The following is a 24051-nucleotide window of genomic DNA, read 5'->3' on the forward strand; positions in this document are numbered from 1 at the left end:
TAAAGCTAAATTTTGCAGGAGATAATGTTGGGGATTCAATAGATGGCAGTCTTACCTCAGAGTCAGGACTGAGCAGACAAAAGAGAGTGATATCAAGGGCTGGAAGTGCCATCTTTTAGAGGTGCAAAAATCAAGTACCAGGCTGAAAAAACCCTAAGGTACTTTTGGGAAGAGATCATGACCAACTGTTAATTTTTCACTGAGAAATGACATTCTGCCAGCCTGCAGACTTCCTCTCGCAGTTTCAAAGGGATACTCTTATGGAACCATGACATGCGCTTTAAACTCTATCTCCCACTCCAGAGATTGCTCAGCTTAGTGAAAAGTGATTTAGTATCTGTGTATGAGATCAGAATTTCACTGTATAATCCACTGAATACAGCATCTGATGGGCAGCAGATGTCACAAGAGTGACACTGAAGTACAGATTTTTTAACTTTTAGTGTTGAATAGCTCTGTCATTACACATCTAAGAGATGATTAAGCTGTGACTTTGGCCATGTAATCAGAGGGGAGAGAGGTACAAGAATTTCACTTACATCCCTGTAAGATTTATCCTGTTCTTGGGTCTGTGAAAAAGTGTGCAGTCCTGAACAGGTGGAAGATAAAAAGCTTTGCCTTCTGTTAAGCCACACACGGCTTGGCTAGCTAGCAGAGCTCAACCAGTGTTAGTCATGAGTTGTCTGGACCAACAGCAATGCTCCATGCCAAATCTTTAATGCAAGAAGCAAAGTTACATCAAGGATCATGTCTAATTGTCCTGGCTTCACTGCCCAGACACAATGCATTATATCAAGGGCTCAAGGCACCTGTCCTTGTGGGCAATACCCTACTTTCAATCCTCTTGTCCTAAATATGAATGACTTCGAGTTGCTGTCCCACAGAACCTACTAAAATTTTGGGGGTGGGTCTTTTTTGTCTTTAAAATATTCTATGCAAAAAAGGATGAACAGCAACTGTCATTTTTAAGAGTGAGCTCCCCATATGAAGTTGTCATAGAGCTACATGAGAAAAATGCAATGCTGAAGCACCCAGTGGCCAACAGCAATCACCAGGGAGACAAAAAAATCCAAAGGCAGTGTGCCGTTTTCAGCTATAAATCTATGAAATACAGTGAGGTCATCCTCATCCCTGGTAGGAAGGGATACTTTTGATGCTCAGCTTTCACTCCCAGATCCTCTGGTATACTCCTGATTATTTTTAACAAACCTGCTAGTTAATTAATCTTCTGTTTGAGTGGTGAGTTATAATTTTCTTCCTTCATTGTTTGGGCCTCCAGTTTACCTCTATTACACAACATTGCAACAATGCCTATAAACTTCCTCTCACCTGCCTCTCTGAAGAATACTTTCCAAACAACAGATATATTATTTTGGAATAAGGCACGTGAAGTTTCAACACATCAGGAACTGGGCTGCTATCTACCTCTGTCCAGTTCTGGCATCAGAAGAGTACACCTTGCAGGTAATTATCTGCCCTGCAATCCAGCGGCCAACCTCCTCCTTGAGCTGAGATCTCTCACTGTGCCAATGCCACCCCAGACATGCAACATCACTGCAATCAGCAATCTTTTTGCCATGATTTGGCAGCATTGGCCATAGGTGTCTGCAAGGTCAATAAAGGACCATGGACAAAAACAAACCCTTGCCTTACACTGCCACATGCACACGTGGCATGCATAGTCCTAGCTGGCTGCTAGTGGGTACCAATGAGCCAATGCAAGAATAAAACTTCTCTCCTTATGGCAGGCACAAAGAGCTTGATGCTTTCCCCATATCAAACTCCAAGCAGTTTTAACAGTGCTGGATCAAGGTCTTACGATGTGTTTGCCAGTGTCTGGGATGTCTATCTCCCCCTTTTTCTTGTCAGAGTTAATCCCTGCAGCTCCAGCTCAGAGAGTTCAGAAAAACTACAAACTGGGAGGACCTTTTGTTTTGCCAGCATTCAACACACAGAACAAGTACCCCTTTCTTTCTAGATTTATCACACAATCTCAACCTCATCTCACACCATTTTTTTCCCTCCAATACAAGAAAAAAATTAAGTGTTGATGTACGAGTCAACGTGTTCATAAATATGTATGTGACATATCTGCACATGTATTTATGTGCTTACATATATGCACAGTATGTTTCCTTTTTAAGTTTTCTACACTTAGTTGTTTAGATTTGTTTCCATATTCTTCTGAACACAGAGAGGTAATACTCCACACTGCTCTTTATGCACAAACTATTTTGCCTTGTTTGCAGAAAAAAAAGTAACGTTTAAATAGTAAAAGAGAAAAGGAAACAAAGCATTGAGTAACGATCAATGGAGGCAATCTGAAAAGGGTTAAACAAACATATTTAAGAGGAGCCCTACTAGGGAAAGCAAATTACTATTTCAACCCTTTGAAGAATTTCATTACCCATTCCATCACAGGTTTGATTTACTGTACCAAGCAATCAACTAGTCTTTGGTACACGATGCAGAGATCTCCTTTCCTGGAGAAAAGGCCTCAATAAGGGATTTATTGAAGTTGACACTTGCCCTTTTGTTAGCAATTTATGACATTCTCAGTGTGTCATTGACACAGAACTCAGAAAACCTGAGAAAAATACACAATGGCCTAACAAAAATATTAGTAAATGGTGCTGGTTAAATGAACAGCATCTGACTGGCATGAGGAAACAGTCAAGAAATACAGAAAACAGCATTCTTGTTCACTTGTGCAGCTACATACAAATCACATGTGCATGTTATTATGTCAGGACACAGCAGCCCAGTCATTCAAAATACGCTCCAGTGGGCATCAGGAATTTATGAGTCCCAGCCTCCTCTCTGGCAATGATGCTGTGTTGCTTTTGACAAGCTACTTTATCTCTTTGCTGCAGTTTAACTAGCTGTAAATGGAGAGAATATTACTTACCTACCTTAGGGGAAGGTTAGGATTAACTACATAATAGACCTCAAGTGTTGTCATCAAAAAAACCCTTTAACTGAAAAAAACATGATGTACATTTCAAGGAGTTTCAGCCATTTGTATTGATTCATTTCTTACAAAGACAGAAAATGTTTAACCCATTAGAGGAAGGAAACAGAGACGGAAAGAAACAGACTTCTCAGTCATTACTTTTCAATGTAATAAAGGGATGCAAGTACTACAGAGTTGGCATGGATTGTATGGGGGGGCGACTGCGAGTGATATCAATACAGCTTTGGCACCTGAAACATCTATGACTCTACATACAATCAAGTACAATGCCTATTCGTAATGAGAACACAAAGTCCTCTACCTAGGTTTTCTCATAAAACAGAAAGCTTGTGTTCTGTGCCATTTCATGTTTCTCAGTTGTGACTGAACACTGTTCACTCACTCCTGCTTTCGGCTAGCAATGAGGATTCAGCGATATTCCTCTCCTGTTTTCACTATAAGCCAATCTTGGTGACCTAGCTGCCTCATAACAAAAATCTTGACTGAACAAAGAAACCGTTTCTCATCCATTTCACATAATGCAGAAAAAATGAAAGCCCTGGAAATGTTTTATTCCTCCGTATTACTTGACACAATATAGCTTTTCAACAGCACTTCATTTGTCCTCTATCCATTTCTACACAGTAACTTTATTATCAGCCAGCCCTGGAAGGGCAGGAACTCGCTGCTATTAAAGTGTGAGAACATATTTCGAACTGCTTAATGCTCATGGCAACCTGCAAACTCAACTGCAGTAAGGAGAAGTCCATCTCTGAATAAGCAGACCTATACTGCAGAGCTCACCAGGGAAGTGGTGCATGAAACAAGACCTGCCTCAGGCACACGTCTATCAGGCAGGCAAAATTCCTGACAACTAGATATGAAATCTTGCTGTATTGTTGTAAAAAGTATTGTAAATTTGCAGGCGTATTCCATAATCACAAGAGTTGCAACTTAAAACAATTGATCGTTCTTGAAATTAAAAGACATCGGCAAATTTGCTTGGAAAAGGCACACAAAATTTCCCGTGGAAATTAGTTTGAAAGACTTTTGTTGAGTTTCTATGCATAACAACAAAAAAAAGTGTATCTCGAAGAATTTCTATCACTGTTATTCCTGTGCACTTAGTCTTATTTCTAGCAGAAATCAGGAATTACTTCTGAAAGGAATACCGTCGAGTTCATTTCCTTGCCCCAATACAGACTTTGTTGGGTTCACTCCAACTTTTTAATATATATTCAAACCAACTATTATGGTATCTATCTCAGTCCAGTTTGACCTACTCTTGACTCTGTTCTTGCTCTTTCTTTTTATTTAAAATCAATAACTACATTATTTATCAAACTGTTTCCATAGTCCTAATGTGAAGAAATGGCATCATATTAACCACAAGAGATGCTCACCTCAGTATAACATTACACACAATCCACTCTGCAGTTTACATATTTTGAGAAATCCTATCTTAGAAGCCAGTGAAAAGGGTTTACAAGCAGATTAAAGGATAAAAGTGCCAACTGCGCTAAAATACATGGTCGATACGCTGTTAACCACAAATCCATAACTGTTTTGCTGATAAAACATTGCCTAAGCTTCAGTTTGTTCAGATTACTGCTTCAGATTCCTCATGACATGATCAGCAAAACAAGGATAAGAAATTCTGCTGTTTCCACAAGAGATATGCTGGCTTGCAGTCATGTCTGTATAATTGATTTTCAAATTCCTCTGATGAGTTTTAAAGTGATTAAAGGAAACCAGTATGGAATTTCCCCTTTACATTTCCTTCAGCACGCCTACTTATGGGAAGTGTTTTGACTTACAGTGTAGGTCTTACAGTTTAAGAGATTAATTCCTCCTTCTCCCTAGAACTGGGTGCTCATGAAATGCCAACTGATTACTAGCTGAACCTCCTGCCTAAGAGCAAAATGACCATGCTGGAGTGCTACTTTGCTCAGAGAGGATGCAGAATCTCCACCTTTGGAGGTTTGCAAGACTCAGCAAGGCAAAGCCACAGTTACTGCCAACATCTACTGTTGGCAGTAGCCCCCTTTGAGCTGGAGGCTAGGCGAGGTGACCTCCAGAGACCCCTTCTAACCACAGTTTATGAGATTCTATGACTTTGTACTTGCTTGGTGATTAAAATGTAGAAGGCACTTCTCCTGGAACAGCTATTTCTAGAGCACTCCTCACCCAGTAGAGAGTCTCTAGTGACAATTTGAAGTGGAAGATTTTATTTTATGAGGATATGTTTGGAATCCTCTGCCATCTTACGTCTTCAAAAGGATACTACCTTGTGACATTAGAAGAATGTATGCAAAAGATGTTGCAGACAACACTTTCCCCATGCTGACCAGGACTAAGAAAAAGATCTTCAGTGAGCAAAGTAAGACACAACCACATGGATGACTAACAGAGAGATCTGTAGTAATTGCAAAGTCCTCTCTCTCATCACAAGCTCTTTCTCTAGCAGAAGGTAGCTGAATGAAGACATAGGATAACTTGCAAAAATCCTTCTGGTACTCTGAGTTCTTCATATATGCAAGGTACAGAGCTAGCCTCCCTCAACATTATAACCACCTGTTTCTTTAAAAAGACATTGAGAAAAGCCAGAGCTCACAAGTACTCTTCATTCAGACTCAAACATGAATATAAAATAAGCCAATTAAAAAAACCACCCTAGAATATTAATACGCACATGCTAAAAAAATGACAATGTGTATCTCAAATTCATTGAAACCAAGGTAAAACAATAGATTAATCGGCATACTGGTATCTCTTAAAACAGTCTAGCCTATTAGTAGTTTCTAGTCTAGCCTTACAGTTTAGAACCAAACATTCACTTAAGGAAACAGTCTACAAATTTTTATACATGTGATCACCTCAATCTCTAGACAAAAGTAAGCATTTAACATCTAAACATAAATCTATGCATGAAACATGCCTCAACTGCAGAGTCTGTTCGAGAAAGCACCCGTCTTGTAGCAACTAGCCCCATCCATTAAAACTTAGTCTGTTAACCACGTCACACACCACGTAAGCAAAAGTAACTAAAAATGACTAAAAAGCTTCACTTGTAAATAGTTAGAATTGAGTATGCAAATATAGTTGTTGAAGTTATGCACAACACTTGAAGCATAAATCATGCCAACAGCAGATAGACACTTTGGTTTCTCTCTGGAGTACAATCTACTTAGAAAGTCATTGCTAGAAGGTAACAGTTGTGCCAAAGTAGCATTTGATATCTAAATAATTGATTTTAAAAGTCTTGTTAGTTGATGGCTGACCATAAAAGCATTATGATTGTTTGCTAAAATAGTTCAATACAGATCAATCATGTAGGAGAGCTCTCATGAGCAATCTGGTTTTTTGTCCCACAAGTCAATGTCTGATGCTTAAATGTTCTTCATCTGAAGAAACCAGAAGAAAAGAATTTTCTTTTCCAGTATATACATGAAGCCAATTGTTAAAATAACCCACCTTGAGAGCTTTTATCTAGGGTTAGGTTAGCTCCTCGGTATAAACATACATACGTAATTGTGCAGTCTAGTGACTTTAATCTTTCTCCATTTGCAGACCCTCCCTAGGTATTTTCCAATGGAGGTGAGATGGCCTCTCAAGCAAATTTAAGCCTCCTAACAGTAAACTTACTTTACTTTGATCTCTGCTGTAGAACATCTAGAAGCAGCTCAGTGATTCCCAGGGATCTGCAGACAGCCAGCTCCATGATCACAGTGCTGCCACCACGAGCCTACTCATACTGGCATGGGCATGTTCTTGTGTACGAGACCTTCAACTAGTAACTGAACTCTGTTTTGCTTGTAGTTATAATTACACAAGCCTTGTTCAATACACCTCACAGCTGCAGAGGATAACACTGTCTCGTATCTTTTATTTAGATGTTGGGTTGGTTTTTTGGTTTTTTTTTTTTTTCAAATAAAAGAAAACCAACTTTGATCAAAATTATCTGCCTTACTGTATCTCACTTTTCAGCTTTTTAATATGTATGATCATAAAGAAGAACATAAGGGTCATTACAAATTTTACAGAAAGTATTCACTCATGTACTTGAAAAAATATTCTGTATTATGTACAGAAATGCTTAAAAGTTTTTGTCCCAGCTACTTCCACTTTTTTTTTTTCCCACCAAAACATGATCCTCTGATTACATCCTGGTCAGGCATCTCACCTGGTCATAGATCTGAAATCAAAACTAGTCAAAGACAAATCATAAGTCATTTCCAAATTGAGGACTCTTCTTCCAATACTCTCTCCCCAAGAACCAGGAGCTCTGAATTATGTTGAAGGTGAGAAGAATTACACTCCCTTCACTGTTCCTGGCCAGTGATATTAAAACAGACACGTTCTTTGCATTTCAAACTTGTATTCAAAGCATGAATGCTACAGAGCTGTCGGGGCACTTCGCTAAGTCAGCTCAAAAAAGGAAGGTTGCTTCAGAAGAAATTTAAAATTTGTGCCAAGAAACTCTAATTTTTATCTTTTTTTTTTTTTAAAGCACAGTCTAGAAGAAGAAAGGACAAAATTTGATAGGCCTGAACATAGGTTACATTATTCCTTCAGTGATATTCATGCAAAAATCAAGTCTAGTTTTAATGAAAATGAAAATACAATCTCAGTCCACAAGGCTACCAGCTGAAAGATCAAGTTTTCACAAGCATGTCCAACAAACACCTACAAAAGTGTTCATGCATTGTACAAGAACAAAAACCTCTTTTACATACACAAACAATAGCTTGGCTGTGCATCCTGAGGGCTGTGGTATCTGCTTGTAGGCACCACGATCCAATGTACTACTTCAAACGTGAGTATGTTTTCTTGCAGCCATGAGCGTAATTTTGCCAGAAAACCTGTAGTGTTTGTCAGCTAGATACTAGTGATGCTCCCAGAGACTGCAGGATGAGTATATTCTGTCCCATCTTTTGGTAGAGGGCTGTAATGACATATGCCTCTTCAAAGTTTTGCTTTATTTCAGAAGTTGCATTGGGTACAATCAGATATAGTCAATTCTACTCATGTATCATGTTGCTATATAGTCCTATAAGAACTCATGCCTTTCATAGCTTGCTGTTTTCATGAACTATTCCATAAACTTATATCTTTGTAAGGTGTTTCATTAAAGATTATGACACTTGGCTTAAAAAGTTATAATTGCCTCTGACTCGGCACAAACTTGATTTTTAGCCCATTATTTATTTATGCAGAATTTCTAAGCTCATCCAGTCTTTACCATTTATTATTGTTTATTCCATGTCTCACACAGAGGAGATGAGAGCTCTGTTTTACTTTGGTGTCAGTCCAGCCCTTCAAACTCACAACCTTGTATAAATGAGGCAGAGTGCTAGAAGGGAACCCTTTAAAAACTTTATTATAAGGACCAGAAACAGGCTCATAATAAAAAAAAAAAAACTCCTTAACATTGCACAGAAATAGTAGGGCAAATTTTGGTGGCAGACTTAGATGCTACTGCGTAGTCAGTAACATCAATTAAGCATTTAACCTTAAAGTTGCCCTGTGTTTTGAGTACCAAAAAGTCTAGAATTTTGCCACAAAAAAAAAGCTTCAAAATTTCCTTTAGTTTGTTCATAAATTATTCAAAATGTACAGGAGGAAAACTATGGCATAAGAGCAAAGTTCTGAAGTGCAATACCTACTTCTAAAAGTTTTCTCCACAGAACATGCTTTTCAAAGACAGCCAGTGTTTTACACAATTTATTCTAATATATTGATTTTTCAGGCCACAGCTGTTGGTCCTTTGGACTTCATTCACAGCTGTCCCTTCTTTTTCTTGTAATCAATGCACCTAAAGCTAGTGCAATATTTACTTCTGCGAACTCAGTTCATACAAGTCTGTGTTTGCCCTTTTTCTTTTTGGCAAAAGCATTTTATTTGTAGCCTGGCTACAAAGTTGAATCAAAACTTTTTGGCTGTATCTCTCATGACTACTTACTGTACATTAAATAAAAAGCGATCAGGCATGAATGACAAAAGTAAGGCTAACTGAAAAGTCTGCTTTTCTCAAGCATGTAATGAGCCTTTTGGAAAGGCTAGGGATTTAGTACCACTGCAGAGCATTTTCTGATATTTTCAGCAGGCAGAAAGCATCTCAACTCCCTGTGCATTTCACTGCCAGTATGCCGCAGCTTAAAGGAGGCAGGTATATCCATTTATGCAAACAAAAAATTGGCTAAAGTCAATGCATTAAGAGTTACATTTAATTTATGGTCCCCCACTCTAAAAGGACAACTGTCTAGAAAGGGTGTTTACTTTCTCTATAGGTGCTTCTTCCCTTTGAACTCTAAAACATGGCATTAAATTCAAAGCATCGGAGCAAGACCGCCCCAGCCAGAACGCAGTTGTAAGCATGTATGCTGAAACAAAGCTGTCATAAATGTCACTGCACCAGGACTCCCGAACTCTAGTAAATGATTGTAATGAGTTCAGTATCAATCAAACATGCTCCCCTTGTCAGAAATAAAGCCTAGTTTTTGACTTTTAAAAATAGCTATTAATGTCAATCATGAATCGAAGTCAATCGCACCAGGAGGTCCATGGTTGGATCTTGAAAATTATAAGTATGACATGACAGATGGTAATAGGAAGCCTTTGTTACTCATGCAGCAGCAACAACAGCTACTCTGCTGCCAGGATATACAAGGAGAAACACAAGCAAGGCTTTAGGTCAACATTTCATACTGAGACGAGACACACATAGCAATAAAGGGTTTTTTGTTGTACAGGAACACGTGAGCCTCTAATCCTGGAACTTCCATGAAAGCAAGAGCTGCATTTCAGGTACCTGGGTTAGAAAACCTGTCATGCATACGTTATTTAAAAAAATACTATTTTCCCTATGTGGTAAGAAATATCTATAATACACCTCCAGAACAGTCCTGTAAGGGAATATCTACACTATGGTAAAAGCCTGTCTACACGGGCAACCAGCACTAGCTATGTCTATGTAAAAATCTCTGCATCCAAATAACATCAGCCCTGTTATCAAAACATCTTAAGCATTACTCCTAGCAAAAGTGGGTGCAGAAGTATGAGTTATGTCACAAAATACCTATTTTGTGTGTATGTGATTTTCCTCCACGGTGTTTTCTTGGGCTGACAACTAGGCTTCCTGGATTGCTTTGCACTTTGTCTTTGAAGTCTCCTGCACCATCACTCTGCATCTGAAAGGCTACACAGCCATTATACTCCCGTTCGATGCCAGTTCTCTCTCTTTGGGCTCCTATGCCCAATGAGCAAGAAGCCAAGCAAACAACTTTTTCCTTACATCTAGCCTTGTACTTTATCTACCAAGTGGGTATCTGTACTGAATGTGCCTCTATGAAGGGCCAAGACTAAAAAATTTCCTGTCTTTAGACACAAACCAACACCGCATTTGAAAAGGGGTATCACAGAGATGGCCAAGCAGTACACTGAACAACGTGCTCTTTAAGGCATAAAGATGACTTGCAAGCAGGTTAAAGAAAAGAAACACATGCCTAAAATCACTCTAGCTGCATTATGAAAACATTGAACAGATTTTTGGCACAGAACAATACTCTAAATTTATGTTTCATCACAGACTGCTGTATGTCTACAAAGAAAAAGGAGGGCAGGGGCAATGACTCCTTTCAAGGGCACACACAGAAAACACAGGATCTTGTCACTGAACTGGTGTCTACTGGTGAAACCACCAAAAGTGACCAAGATCCATCAACCCTTTCTCTGCTGCAAGCCAACATAGTGCTCCTGAGAACAGTCTGGCTGTCAGGCAGCACTGCAAAGGAAAATGGCAAATATCACTGCATTACTCCTTACAACAAGAATACATCTTGTCATATACAAGTGGCATTTTTTCTAGTTCCCCTACCTCAGATGCTGCCATCTTAGGAGAATGACAAGGTAACTCTCCATCAGCCTGTCGCTCCTCCTGGTGCCTACTCACCCTCTACCCCTCACATGACAATCGTTGCTGTCGTGAATGTCCCACTAAAACTGATGCTTGGTTTCTACCCCTGATACCCTGCTCACAGTCTTGCAACTCCAGAAAAGCTCCAAAGAGGAAAAGTAATCATTTGACAAATTTTGTCACTAAGCTGCTAGCCACTAAGGTGTTCCCTTTTTATGCCTCATGGTGAGATAATTGTTTACACTGTCTGTACTTTTGGTATTTGGTTTTCATTTTGCCCATCAATCTATGTACCATGGCTTGTAAAAATCATAGCTATCTAAAAAACAATCTACAAAGCAGTCTCTGCGGAACTCCACATATGAAAAATAAGCCTGTTCAGGTCTTGAGGCATAGCTCTCTCAAATTCAAAGATTTGCAATGTATGCAGAACCAACACCACACAGCTTAGATTTCCCCAACAGCACGTCAAAATTTTTTCCTCTCGTTCAGGCAGGTGCAGTTGAGGCACATCTACCACTCATCCTTGGCAGTGGCCATTCAACAAGGCATTTCAAGGACTGCCAACAGATTTCTTTGCAGTCTCTGAAACTCTATCCTAGCTCTCAGTGAGGTTTTCTGCCTTGATCTTACATATCTTGTGCAGAGCACAGCACAAGGTTATAATTCAAGGCAGGTACTGCTCAGTTGTCTAAGCCTTCCAATTAGCGTCCATCATGTGCTCTTCTCATCCTCAAAGGCTGCACTACAACACTGCAGCTGCTTAGGTGGTAAATAAACAGTTCTTTGTCATCCAAGTGTCCAGGATAATGCTCACTGGTCATGGGTACCAGCAGATAAGCACAGCTTCCTGGAATAAGAGGTGGAACATAGATCATTAAAGCAAGAAAAGGTCCGTAAACAACTTGCTTTTACTCAGGCAAAACGGGTAAGAACACTTACCATTCTACTTCCCACCTGTTTATCTTCAGCTTTCCAGGTGAACCCACACCAAGCTTGCACTGAAGTCAGCAAGGGAGAACACATTCCTATTTATGAACTGCATAAGCCCATGGTGGAGGACAACCGATAGGATAGAGCATGGGTTTCTCAACCTGCAGACAATGTGATTGGGCAATTCCTTGCAGTCAAGGACCTCAGAAGCCTCAAGATTATCAGCCTTGCTTTGAAATCACAGCCTACCACAACAGACAACCTCAAATAGGGCTATTCTGTGTCCAACTTTTCCTCTTTATGTCCTTTTATTTTTTTTACTGCTTGAAAATTTGTACAGACTGGAAAAAATAAGGGTTTGACTATTTGTCTGGAATTTTTGGACACTGAACAACCCTGGTCAGAGAGAACTAGCTGATATCTAAAATGCAAATGACAACTGTAGGTGCCCAGATCAACTGCAGAAGACCTGCCCTGTGGATTAACCATACCAAAGTGCAGTGTGTTCAACATGTCTAGAAACAAGCAGAACTGCTGCACGTGTGCTGGCAATAACTCGCACTATATTAAGGGCTAGGCATCCATTTAGAGGCATGCTACTTCATACTGGCTGACGTGAAGCAGATGCACTGAAGAGTCATGCCTCAGTGTTTATGCTTTGCTTGTAAAGGTCCCAGAAGAGACCTTAAAAAACGTTAACTACTTTTAAGGGGGGGGGGGGGGGGGGAAATCAGTCAGTTGTTTTTTCCTAGAGAAACTGCTCATCCATCCATCTAAAAAGATTATCTAGCTTGTTCCATCTCTCATCCCACCTAAGACTAAATTCTGACTGTAAATTCAGTAGGTTTTCAGACCATACTCCAGCCATGAGTGTTCCTGGCATTTATAATTAATCTTCCTAACCAAATCAGGTTTCCTACCAGAAAACACACTAACTTCCCATCCCAAGGCGCAATGCACCTTCAGCTGACATCCCTAAACAAATTAAATCTTGTAGGATTTTTCCTCAAAATCTACTAAGACACATTTTGAATAATTAGGGCATTTTTAATATGGAGTAATACATAGTCCAACATTCAGAGCAAGCATTCCTCAGGCAGCAATGCAATCCAAACAATTTTATTTGGTTTTCATTTTAACCAGCTTATAGATCTCTCCATTCCTGCCAGGCTGCAAATAAAATACTATTTTTTCCCAGGAACATATTCACACAGTATTTCCAACTTCGCTAGAATTAGGATATAAAAGGTGCCACAATCATCCAAAAAAACCTTATTCTAAGTTTTCTGAACTTTCAGCTTCTCTGAACTTAACCAAACTTCCTTCCTTTAACACTGTCGTTGGCTGATCATATTGTAAATGACTATTTAACCATAAGCTTAGTATATTTCCTCTGAAAGAACAGGGAAAGGCACAGATTTTTCAAGTCATTTGTCTTCAGTTCATTATCAAAGCTGAGATCATTATCAAATCTCACAAAACAGCCTCTACGGTCTTTAGTGAGAGCTGGATTAGTTTTTCTCGCTATGTAAGCATTTGGATTTGACATTTCCTTCCCATAAAGTTCTGTGCCACATGCTCTTGTGTAAGGGGAGCTATAAGAAATGTTATAATTTCACCTTATAGTTTTAACCTACTAGTGATGTTTTTTTAAAAATACCTAAACAGGTGAAATGCCTGAATCAATTTACTGTGAAAAGTTGCTTTGGATGTGGAGAAGGAAAGAAGGGGGAAGGGGGGTGGGTGTGATGTCAGTTTGATAATACAGTTGCTAGAAGAAAACACATTTTATATGGGTAGTAAGGGTCATCAATAAAAACCGTGGCCATCATAAAACACTTACAATATAAATGTGACAGCCATGCTGAGATAGGGCTGTTGGGTTTTTAACTGCACCAAGAAATATGACATTTCCTAGTGTTTTACGTCAGTTAACAGTGGCAGGGCCATGTTCAATGTGCATCTATTTGTTTGGTTGCAATAAAAACACTTGAGCTCGACTTCATTATTTAAATTGTACAATTGAGTCATTCAGAGCTGCAACAGTGTTTAAGATGTGCAGCTGGGCTATGACTGTCATAGTGGGATTTTCCACTTCTCCTTGGAAAAATGCTGTGCGAGGACACGGCTGAATTAGACTGCTTTCAGTTGCTCTTCAGACAGATTCATCTTGCTGGATGCATGATAAATGAATAAGTACACGCATAAACAAACAAAACAAACATTACAGAAAGATGTGGGGGAAAAAGGAAAAACTTGTCTATTAGAAATTTAATGTATAGCCCAGGCAGCAATAGCAGCTTGATAGGAGGTCAGGTAGATGTACAGTTGGTACCCCAAAAAATGGACAGAAATCAGTATCTCAGTCTTCCTGACTCATAGCCATGCTGATCCACTGACACAGTTGCAATTAGATATTTATTAGGAAACTTTTCAGGATCTTAAAACCTTGATGGAAATGGTATTGTGTTGTTATTAGGAAGTAAGCCAAGGATGTGAAGTGTCGTTTTCTGTGGGTTAAGGATGATGCCAATTTTACCAGATACTATTCGAATCAGTTCAGCCATTTCCTCAGTGACAAAATTCTGAAAAGAGACCAGAGCTATCCCTTCACAGAAATTACTTTGGCATCAAAGCAAAAATTCAAATGAGAGCCAGTTCATCTTGGACTATCAGTGTTCAGGACTTTTGCCATACTTCTACAGACGAAGTATTAAAAAAAGTCTCATCTTAACAACTACAAATTATATCTATCAAGTTCAAAGAAAGCAAAAAGTGAAGCCTCCTATGCTTGGACAAAAGAGGAGACACAGCGAAATGACCCTCATTGTACAGAAAAGAAATGGACCTTTATGGAAAGAAGACACTGTTGTACAGAGATAAAAGAATAACCCAATATATAGACAACAGATAAAGAAGAAATTTGGCGACATTATTTCAAAAAGCGATCATTCCACTGGTAGCCTGTTTCCTAAACAGCAACATTCTTTCCCCCTTACCTTAATAACCCCAGAAAAGCCCCCCTCAACCCGTAGTCCCCTCCAGTGTCTTCCCTGGGTAAGAGAAGCCTGTGCCATGGCTTGTTCAGATCTATGAACCAGACAGACTGGCCACCTGGCTCCTGCCAGACAGAGCCTAGAACAGGCAAGTTTTGCCTGCATTTCACTCTCTGGAGGAAATTAATTCATTCTTTCCCTTCTAACCAGCCACAGAGGCTGTTCTATTATATTTTTTTCCCCAGTGAATTTCTGGGAGGAAAAATAAACATGGAATAAGAGGAATAGTTTGTTGCGTTTAAGCATGGCGGAGTAATGAGCATAGACTGAGGATTACTAGCTTCAGTTCAGCTGCATGGCTCGTGTAAATTAATCCTTTAAATAGCCCTGAACACACAGCATATGTCTAACACATCCCAACCAACCATCACATGGCCACTGAACATACAGCTCCAGCTGCTGCTCCTAAGACATTGAAGTTGTCAAGGGCATGCCAAACAACAATACCAGGAGAGTGCCAAAAGGAGACAGGCACTCGGGGGATTAGCCGGTGCTTTTGGATACAGCATTAACTGCTCATCAGAGTGTGTGGATTTCATGAGCCTAATAAGCACAGAGGAATCTGACAAATGGATCCAAATGGTTCAGGTTACGTGAGTCCCAGAACAACACAAGACACTGACAGCTCAATCTACTTAGTAAAAGTACTTCCTGGTATCAGGGAAGCACTGCACACTCTAGAGAAAAAAAAAAATAGTATTATCATCACTGGACTCCCTCCATTTGCTCTCCATCCCCATAGCATGGAAAACAGGGCCAGAATGAGCCCTTGGGACACAAAAGTGAGTGGTCTCCTTCTTGTGCTACAAATAACACCATAAAAAACTATATCCAGCAACGATGTCTGCCACACCAGGCTCTGTGTCACCTCCCTGTGATAGCCAAGCGATAAAGCTGTTATCTTTTGTGCCAGAGACTAAATTGGTCCCCATGAAGCCTTGTGTCTGAGAGTCACAAAGGTAATTTAAAAGCTTTATTTGTTCACCTTTCCCCCAAACAGCTCGAGTGGACCACGTGGTTCTACTGCTTGGGCCCTGAATTAAGAGCCTGAACAAATCGTGCACTCTCGGTCTCGTGCTTGTCCACCAGAAGAACGCACACGGTTCCCTCCTCTACAGAGCATTAACACTTGCTTTAGCAGCAAACAAGCATTCCCAGTGAATGCTAAAAGCCACCAGGTTTATGTAATGCTGGACAAGATGCTTCTCCTTTCATGTTTTAATCTAAAATATTAAGCCTAGATAACAGAAGAAGAGTCTTTGAAATGATGACTGCTATGGGATGTTATTAACTGCTTTTCAAACTTCTTTAATAAAGAAGTTGCAAAGATCTCAAGGAGGTAATGTCTAGAATCCTAGACTTGAGGAGCATTTAATGTTTCTCACTAACAGGAGCTCACTACCATTTAGACTGTGTCTACTCAAAGATAGGCAGTCAAGCATACGTGAAGGGGGTCTGCCTGACCACTGTGGATCTTACAGCATTATTTGTACAATTTCAACTCAGTAGAATTATCTTAGCATGAGACTGGCATAACACAGTGTCTAATCAGCCTTATTATCCTAAATTCTCAATTGTTTCCTGGTAAGCTGCATTTATGTCTTAGCTGATTATCCACTTAAACTATCAAGTACCAATTATAAAATGCAGTAACATTAACGTCACAGATGCTTGGATTCAGAGAGAAGCAACCCCAGATCATTTTGGGGATAAAAAATTGCACTACAGAGGCAGCAGACCTCAGTATGAAATGCCTGTCTCTGATTTAAAATAAATATATAAATCATTCTGGTGTACAAATGATTCATTCCTAAATAAGACTTTAATTAGTTAGAAATAAACCATGGTATAAGTTTGCTTACAGCACTGCTGCAAACAGACATTAGGATCACATTCATATAATGGCATTGGCAAGTGCAATTCCTTGTGCAGTCAACAAAAAAGTGCCTCTTAAGCGTTGTTTTATGGCTGGTCCTCATGGAATAAAGTCCCAAAAATCTTGTTTTCCTTGTGCAGAAAGGTCTGAAAAATTGAAGCAGTTCTGTGGAAGAAGGCTTGCAATCTGTCCCTGTTCATTTTGCCAACTGAGCTCCTCAGGCTCAAACGAACTGCAGATGTTCAAAAGCAAAACTTGTTCAGAACATTCTCTCAGTTCCTGAAGCTGGGGTAAAGTCAACCCAAACACCATAGTGGCACTGTCAAGATCAATGTGTCTCACTGTGCATCCTCACTGCCTATGTCTGACCTTACATTATCATCGTAACCCTTTCCATACCCTTCAGAGAAGGCCAAGCTGTTGCATCCTGGGTCACGTTTCCAAGTTACACATCACAAAGGAACACCCATGGGCACTGGAAATCAATCATCAATGCTGTTAAACCATTCAAACTGTCACTGGCCTCGTTTTGACAATTCTCAGGCACACTTTGGGAGTTAGCAATGTGTAGATACCACCCCAAGCAAGCAGTTTACATGTGGCTATCTTCTGGAACCTTCTCCCTTACCACATGGCCTAATGCCTTAGGACAGGTTGTGCCTCCATCCTGAACATCCAAGAACAAACATGAATCAAAGTACTTGAGAGGTCTGTATGTCTTCTGATCTAGAAACCTGGGTCTTTTAGCTCAGTGTGGAGAAGCCAAAGGTTTGCCCCCAGTAGCCAGCAGCTCACCATGGGCCACTCACCAGAGAGGATGCTCTGTCTGGGAAGACCGGTGTTTAGTCCACTTTCAAGCCCTGACCAACTTTGCCTTAGATCCCGAACTGTCTTCCTTCCCCTGCGTAGTATTTTGACAACATTACTTATCTTTCTTTGAGAAATACTTCTCCCTTGTATCTTCATGGCTTCTTAGCTCTCCTTTCATGCCATCTGCTACCTCTTGCCTGCCTCCCTGCTGAAACATACCGATCGGCTTCTCTCTCAATTGTGCAGCAAGAATGCATTAAGTGAACTACTTCCCTTGCTTTCTACTCCATCTGAACACCACTGTCACAAGGACAGCTGAAATTGAGGAAAGGGAAGGAAAAAAGAAATTAAAAGAAAAAAATATATAGAAGATACAAAGCAAGGGGAATGAATCCTATAGTGCTGTAGAAGAGCAGGTTGGTGTTATTTTTGGCAGATCACTATAACTCGAATAGTTTTCAAGACAGAGTCATTAAATGGTTTAAAAATTGAATGATTTGCAAATGAAATTGATGAGCAGTAGGAGAAGCAAGCGTTCAGAGAAGAGCTGCTATAATCATCTAAAAAGTGCCATCCTGAAGCTGACCAGCCATCCATCTACCCAGTATTCTGTCTTCAAGGAAGAGCATGCCTGAAAAAGCCATTTATTTCCCCTCAGGATGTAATCCTTGGCCATTGAAAATCTTTCATTTTAAAATGCCAGTGGCTTAACACTGAGTAAATAGCTAGGGCTCTAGAAGAGAGAAAGAATGAATTTTGCCTCTAATGACAGGGTAAGAGTACAAAAGGAATTAAAACACCTCAACAAATGACCCTTCCTCCCCATACTTCCCTCTCTTCCCCCCAGAACTCTTACGCATTAAGCTGAGTATCACACCACGTTTGCTGCCAAGCCAAAGTAACATATAGTAAATGTCTAAAAAGAGTCGAGAAATTACTTAACAGCTCCCAGTGGGTTTCTTCCAGTCCTCTCCATGGTGGCAGTAATGCTGTGCTCTGTAACTGCACTAGGCTGAGGTACATGTCTATATTTCTTTCTACATCTGTACCTATCTGCATATAACTTTTCATTCGAAGTTCCCCAAGCATTTTACAAATAATCTGCAGAACTCTTTATAATATCAGGTAAGATAACCTTCTTACGGATGGGCATACTGAAGAGCAAAGGTACTTTGTGTCACAGAGCAAATCAGTTAAACTGAGCAAATCAGACAATCAGCGGTGAAGTTGGGAACTCTGACCCCACCTCCTCCCCGGTTCTTGATTTGCCAAGCCACGTGCACATCCCTCAGTCCTATTCATTTTGCCTTCTCCTCTCCCTTCCATTCTTATTTCGTGAGTGAAGTGCTTTTGTCAGCACAATTCCGTAATAAGAACAAATGGGAATTAATATCTAACATATCTTCTCAAAACCAAGCATAAACCATTTGCCCCCCCCCCCCCTTTTTTTTTTTTCTTTTTTATTCCTACAGAGATAATTACCTGGCCAGAATTGAGAAGGCTGGGCAAGCAGCTTCAGTTCCACAGGGACAGGAAGAACAAAATTCAGTTGAGAGATCTGCTAATCAAGCAGGATAACACTGGATTGTACATACTTCAGTAATCACTTATGCTAGCTGGGTTAAGTGACAATAGGAGCTATAGAGACTCAATTTTATACTTATTTAATAGAGAAAAACATATTAAAGAAGAGAAGAGAGTACATAAACTTTCCACTTGAAGAAGGAGCTTACCTGAAGCACTTTGACACTGGAAATTATTTCTGGAAGAGACTGAGTGTAATTTTGGGAAAAGTAAAGGAAGCATTATAAAAGTAATCTTTTAAATATAATTAAAGGTTTAGTTGAGAACTTAAATTTGGTGGACTGTGGAAAAGAAGAGAGGAGGAAGGAAAAGTTTTACCTGTATTAAGACGACTTTATATGACTAAGCTGAACTGCCAGTTTTTTCATATAGAATAAGAGTTATAAAAAGGGAAAGGACTCATACTAGAGATCAGCCTCTCCCTCTGGATTACAGAGAGTTTAGTAATTATGGTTTTGGAACACCATTGCTTCCCTAACAAGGGACTGAATCCACAACTTCTCCTGGCTGACAACCTACTCACCGCTGAATTTTTCACTGGAGGTTGGAATGCAAAGCCCCATGTTTACTGCCAATCCCTAAACACAATCAATTAATAAACCACCTGAAAGGACACTCTATAGCTATAAAGGGGGTAAGCAGCAAGAGCCTGAGTTAGGAAGCCTTGCTGACTTGAGGCAGTAATCTTCCAGCAAAGTGCATCTTTTCCCTTTACAAGCTCTGTTAGTTTAAATAACCTGTAGCATATGCTTACCCACTTGGCTGGTTTTGCTCTCCTACAGCAAGAGACAATCACGTGGCTAACGTTCAAGCAGCAATGCCTCTACCTTTTCAGACCCTTTGTAAGTCGAGGGGTCATATGCTTTCTCTTCCAATTTCACTATCTAGCCATAAAGGTTTATAAACTGCTCCATTATTATATGAAATACACAGATTCATCTTGATCAACTCGGCAAAAGTCATTCTACATTGATGAACTGCTTACTGCAACAAAGAATGAACCTTTTACTGAAACTCATGTAAGAATGTGAACCTTACCTAGAGAGGAAGAGGAAATTATGGGCAATCTGTCTTTCAAGTCACCTAAAAGTGTATTGGGCAAGGCAATGGAAAATACGACACCAGGAACAATCCTGCTTTGGCACGGCAATGAATCAAGTTATCTGTGATCTTTTTAATCATCTGCTGTTGAATTAAGTGAATTGAAGGACAGTATAAATACACTGTAATTATTAATTTTAAAAAAAAAAAAGACCTGAAGCTACTGGTATTTCATTTAATAGATCAGAACGGATAAATTATTTTGAAACCAGATTCTGATACTCCTGTTCACACCAAATAGTAAATTGACCGAAATTCACTTACTGTAATAACTGTGGGAGAGTATCTGAGAGGACATTGGCTTAAGTATGTAGCTGTGAAATTACATGGTCCTGAATCAAGAATAAGTAGCAGAAAGTTGTCTAGTTTTTAAGGTAATTTATATCTCATTAGACTTTTCTGGCACTCTGCAGTTAGCTATTACATTTTGAATTATGTCTTCACTGAATAAAGGAGAATAAAAATATTAATAGTTGAATTCGTCCTTCTTATGAAGACAAAGGAGTAGAAAGAAAAGCTGTGGAGAGGACTAACTAGTACTTGCCATTCACCCCTGATGTTCCTGGAGTGTTCATTATTTTTTTCGGATCTAAAGTAGACTATAATGTATCAGCCTTTTAACTACACAAAAGTGATGCTGGAATCAAGGAATGGTGTTCTTCAGAGGACTATAAAAATATGGTAACATAACAACACTCTTGTACTGCAAAATGACAGAAGAAATTCCAAGTTTGGGCAAAATATAGTTCTCAAATATGCTAAATAATGCTGTGTAGTACAGAAAGTAACAAAAGAATAATATAATCTCCGAGAGAAGAATTACAGCTAAAGACGCTGTACAAAATATTGTAATTAAAATGATGATCATTAATAGCACAGGGCCAAAATCTCTCACATTGACACATGAGTAAATAGGAGAGGGAGTATCTGATCAATGTTTATTCAAATAGTTCCAAAACAGAAACAAAAAAGCTGCTTTACCTTGATGAATGACACCTTCTGGAGAAGACCATTTTACAACAACTTCATCCACACTTTGGGGTACCACTGTTTTGGAGCTGAGAAACCAGTATCATGTCCAACAAAAGTCCTGCTTACTTCTGTGATCTCTAGGGTCGCTGCAGGACCACACAGTTTCTAATTAACCCTATTTTCTTGCTATCAAATCTTTGTCCTACTCCTGTGATCCGTCCTGTCCAAATCACTGAAAACAATTGCACAAATATACTGAACACAATTTCAACCATTAAGTCAATAGAAAGATTACTGTTAATTTCAGTAAGTGATCCCCCATGCTTTTTCAAAACTATTTATGATGTAGTCTGTTTTCTGCAGTCAAGATATAGGCATAAATTACTCAAGATTGCTTTGTACTAAAGGTGAGACCAGATTATCCTTTCAGCAGAAAATGCTGCATTAATGGGAGAAAAATGCCTCTAGGAATTCCCTTGAGGTGATACCTCCACACCAATAAAAAAATTTAAAAAATAATCACAGTTCAAAATACAGAAGCAGACAGTGGAAACAAATTCAGCCATGAGACATGTCCCAGAAACCACTGGACATCTGTGCAAAGATCCTGTATCTCTGTAACACTTCTTGCCCCTACCCACACAGCAGGATGGTATCAGCTATTTTTTCTGTTACTGAACAGTATTTGTGGTCCGTATGTTATTTTGGATGATGGAGATGCTGCAGCAAAGCAGTGAGCAGACAGCTATTTAATAACAGGAATTGGGCAACCAGTCTTGAAATAAGAAACTAAGCTTTTGTTAGCTACTTTTCTCATCACATTGTGTATGCCATGAGGGAGATCCAAACAGACCCCACCTCCACAGCTAGTTACTGTATTTAGAAAGGGTCTGCAGTGCCAGAATGCAAAGTGGTGGATTACTTCTGACCTTTACCTAGTTACATGATTACCCAGTATCAGCTACAGGCAGTAAGCTCCAGTGGTAAGAAATCAGCTTGAACAGTCCTTTGGTGATCACGATAGTGACCTGACACGATAGTCCCAGCAATATTAGGGTGGAGTTGTGCAGGCTCACTAAAGAATGAGAACCTTAGCTTTTAACATCTATACAAAAAATAGAGGGTCATGAAACAGGGATAGGAGGGAAAAAAATGGTGGCTGTGATTTGGTTGATTTTCAACAAACTAACAACTAACCTGCCTTGCACATTGGTAAGGGCATTCTATTAAAAAAGGTGCCTGAATGTTGTCAATTTTCATGCACCACTGACTTCACAGCAAGCAGCAGTTCGGTATGATTCCTAGTATATCTAACTTAAAAAGAAAGACAATGCCAACCCCCTGTAGAAGAGATTTATGATTGCAATTACCTTTCACTTAAAAGTTGATTCAGGGCCAGACTGTTCCTCTGCAACAAAGGTAGAAAGAAGGTGGGTTAAAGTAGGCACACAGAAGAAGGTCCTAAGGGAGGAAATGCTGCCCAGTGATGAAATCAATCTCCCAGGAGCTGAGACTCCTGATTTCTATTTTTGGCATTCCTGTTGTCATAGCGTTAAGACCTTGGAAGGAGGATATATGGTTGTGATGGGGCTAGCTTCCATGATTTTACCCAACACCATACATCCAGTCATAAATAGCTGCACTAATCACAATATAACTACTCACAGAGCACTGCCTAGCATTAAGTCAGATACTGCCTCAGAAGGGTATTGTGAAGTTTAATTAATGCACACAAAATACTTGGAAAGCCTGACACTAGTTTGCTGCATCACTGCAAGGTAGTATGCCACAGCTGCAGAGCACTGTTACGGGTAGTTTGAAGAAAAATAGCAAATGATCCCCTTGTTGCAACAGATCCGAGTATTTGCCATAACCCACTAATGCATTTACTATCAGACAGGGAAAACAAAGGCACTTCAGTACAACGTGAGGTTAAACTGGAGATAAAAAGCATTGAAAAAAATCTGTGGAAAAATTTTCACAGCTACCCTTCCTGCAATGTTTCAGTGAGTTATCCTCTTCTCACATAAAAACTTCTTAATTACAGTCTTTGAATATCCCCAGTGGATAGTTATCCATGTCAGATTTCAGGATATTAGATTAAACAAAGAGCTTATGCTACTTGTGCAGAGTGTGAAAATTATCTTCCCACCCCTTCAATGCCTTCCCCAACTCTCTCTCCCAAGCTCCTGCCTCAGAACCAAACTCCAATGGCTGCGCTATCAGATTGAGCGCTAGACTGGTTTTGTACTATTAGTTGCCGATTTCTAAAATCACCTTTCCTTTTAAGAAAAGGTCACCGCTGGCAGCCATGTATCCAAAACTAATTCTTAGGGAGCCCTGCTGGTACACTGTACCCTATGGTTCTTGAAAACTAAACACACATTTTGTGAAGTAGCCAATTATTTATTTCTAATCTTCGATATAAACCCCTACTCCTTTGATATTCTAACACTTTGTACTTTTCATATATAACAACTTTCATCTACAAGTCTTAAAGCACTTCCCAAACATATCTCTATGCAACACCACACCTTCCATAGGAAATACACCATTATAGACAAAGTGTCAGATTTTAAGATGTCTTGCCATATTTCATATTGATGTGGATAGGTCCTAATGGTAGCCTTCAAATCAGTCAAGGCTAGCTGCCAAACCCTTCTGATAATTACACTGAGCAACAACCTCAGTGTTTGGGTTTTTTAAAGATCCTAAAAGCTTTTTAAATTTGTTCATTTACTAGCCTGTTACACAGGAAACTTGACAGAAGCAGCAGAACCATTCTCCTCACCTGCATTCAGTTACTCCCTTCACTATGAAGAATTACAAGATCTTAAAAAATGGATCTTTG

The 24051-nt window shown here is 39.6% G+C and overlaps 1 protein-coding gene across 3 annotated transcripts in view; it reads right to left on the reverse strand.

The window, feature by feature from the left end:
- The window catches only part of TMEM108 (transmembrane protein 108), a 173532-nt gene that overhangs the window by 129843 nt on the left and 19638 nt on the right, over positions 1-24051 (reverse strand). Inside the window, exon 1 of one of the 3 annotated variants that reach the window (XM_076332308.1) lies at positions 22571-22606. The exons of the other annotated variants lie outside the window; for them this stretch is intronic. The gene's annotated coding sequence lies outside the window, so the exon portion shown is untranslated. Of the gene's footprint in view, positions 1-22570; positions 22607-24051 lie in introns of those variants that run through there. 3 annotated transcript variants of the gene reach the window in all.

Source organism: Aptenodytes patagonicus, chromosome 2, assembly GCF_965638725.1.
Source record: "Aptenodytes patagonicus chromosome 2, bAptPat1.pri.cur, whole genome shotgun sequence".
NCBI lineage: Eukaryota > Metazoa > Chordata > Aves > Sphenisciformes > Spheniscidae > Aptenodytes > Aptenodytes patagonicus.